Source organism: Hipposideros armiger, unplaced genomic scaffold, assembly GCF_001890085.2.
Source record: "Hipposideros armiger isolate ML-2016 unplaced genomic scaffold, ASM189008v1 scaffold_1017, whole genome shotgun sequence".
Taxonomy (NCBI): domain Eukaryota; kingdom Metazoa; phylum Chordata; class Mammalia; order Chiroptera; family Hipposideridae; genus Hipposideros; species Hipposideros armiger.
The window spans coordinates 161,460-164,216 of record NW_017732367.1 but is presented as its reverse complement, the minus strand read 5'-3'; positions in this window follow the sequence as shown (position 1 = coordinate 164,216).

Here is a 2,757-nt window from a genome sequence, read left to right as displayed (position 1 = left end):
AAAAAAAGAAATAGTATCATATGTATCATTTAGAAATACGTCATTAAATAGCAAAAGAAATAGCTTAGATAATTGAAAGTGGTTGCTTCTGGGACATTGGAATGATACATTAATTTGTTAAGCTAAAGAGTATGAATTTCTATAGCAGGTACTAAGTTATAGGGATCCCCACATTTTGTACAACTCTTTCCTTTATTTCTGGCTTAGGAGACCATATAGCTGAAATTTGCCAGTCCCTATGTAGTGGGCTAACCATCTAGTGGGAAATCCCAAACCTGCATCTTCAGGTTCTATGAATTTTAGAAATCAGTTGCTCTTAAGATAGGTAGCCCTTTTTTACAGGGAAGGACCTTCTGAGTATTCGTTCTCTAAATATCCCGTTTATTGTACCACTAAGGTGAATGTTTATGAAACTTCCCTTTGTTTTATAATACCTTGTTCTACTTCAGTTATTGCCCCTTTTTGCTCCTTGTTTTCTCTCTCTAATTTTGTTTCCATTGTTGTGAAATTCAAGAACCAAGATTTCCAGGTGCAGAATTTTCTGGCCAATCATCATTCCTATGGGGCAGAATGTTCCATTTATGCTTTCAGTCCTCTTAGAGTTAAAGTGTGCTTTATTTGAAGAAGCAGTTTACCCTTTACCTGCCTCAGAGTCATAGTATCTTTTGTTTGTTGAGGTCTAGTAAATTTTTTGTAAGGTCTAGTAAATTCTGATTGGTCTTTTTCTTGCCAACAAAATCAAATTACACATGTATCACAGCAGAGGGAATACTTGGGTATCACGTCTCGCGTGACAAGGGCTGGGGAGCTGGAGGAGGCGCAGCGAGGGGTTAAGAAATACAAGAGTCAAATGTAGAGTTACTGCGGACCAGAGGTCTCAAGTCTCTGTGGACTCAGCTCCCGATTCTGGCTGCCACAAAGAAGTAAATGTGAATATCTAAACCCAGTTTGTTGATTCGATGTGTCTGTCAACTGCTTCACCGAAACTCCTTGTGATCAAACACAAGTTGGTTTTTCACACATAAGTAGGATCCCTATAGATGGACACAGCATTCCGAGACCATCAGATAAGGAAGCTTTACCAAGATTATTCCCTGGGGTCTTAGCATTCCAAGATACTCCCTTATGACTTCAAAGGATCAGTGTGAGGGAGCATTCCAGTCGACAGCTGCAAGGTGACACTTGGGGTATCTAAACTACATTTTATTTACCCTTTTAAAGGTACATCTTCTGCGTTTGTCAACTTTCTTTTACTACACAAGTTCTAGAATTTGTAAGAAGGCATGTAAAGTGGACATACATCCCAAACAGAAAGCTAGGTGCCATTTTTGGTAGACTCAGGATAATGTAGATCTTTTTCTGCATGAATGTTTTTGTTCATCCACGGACAGTTCTTGGTGTTACTCCTCTGCAAATGACTACATAATGATTTAGATTTTTAATCCACTCATCTCCCTTAACCACCAAACCCACAATTCTATTTGCCTGCTGGAAGCCTCTGCATGGTCACGTTGCCAATACCTCAAATTCAATCACCAAACTTGTCAGTAACAAAGCTTAAGCTTGACCCCTCAGAATTGTTCTTCCCCATCTGTTCTCTATATCTGTGAATAGCGTCATAACATTTCTAGTCAATGGCTTAGACTCAGAGTCACCATTGACCTTGGCCTCTCACGTCACAAAGTGGATTACTTGTCAAATCCTGTTGATTCTAAAGATTTCCATGGTGTCTTGCTGACATTTGTCCCCTCCATGCCATTCCTAATAGCACTATCTGTCTCAGTATGCTCAGGCTGCCATAACAAAATACCATGGAGTGGGTGGCTTAAACAACAGAAGTTTGTTTTCTCAGAGTTCTGTAGGCTGGAAGTCTGAGATCAGGGTGCCAGCATGCTTAGGTTCTGGTGAGAGCTCACTTCCTGGCTTAGAGTGAGTCTTTCTCACGTGTCCCCACACGGATTTTCCTCTGTCTCCTTCTTTTATACGACCACCAATCCTATTGTATTAGGACCCCACCCTTATGATTTCATCTAACCTTTATAACCTTCTAAAAGCCCCATCTCCAAATACTGTCACATTGGGGGTTAGGGCTTCAACATATAATTTTGGGGGACACCTGTAGCAGCCTGGGTCTTCATAACTTCTTGCCAGAATATGTCTTCTAATTAATCCTCAAGTCTCCAGTTTTCTTCATTTCCAATTATACATGATTTTGAGAAATCTTTCCTAGGTACATGTCTGTTTATATAACTGTATGATGAAAAACCTCCAATGGCTTTCTGATTCCTGGAGAATAAAGGCAAACCGCATTAGCATGAAATTCAAGGACTTTGATAATCTGATTCCAACCTAATTTCCCAGCTTTAGTTCAAAGTCCCCATCATGCAGTTTATATCACAACCAAACAGGAACACTTGCCCTTCTCTTAACGTGACTTTCAATTTCCTGCCTCCATACCTTCTTGTGTTTGCCCCACTTGGAAACCCTCTTCCCTAGTCAGAAATCCTGCTTCTTGGTCAAATGCTACCCCACCATCAGGACCTCTTTGAGCCCCTGGCCAGAAGTAACCACTCCCTATTTGGTCCACCCTTTTGTACTTACATTGTAATTTTTAATTTTATTTGTAGAATTATGTGGACCCCTCTAGAAAATAACCTGCTGGAAGCCTTGCATTGTGGCCTGCCTTACACCTGGGATAACAGAATACTTGCAGGGCCTAATACCGACAGCCGTGCTGTGGGTTATTTGTTAATATGA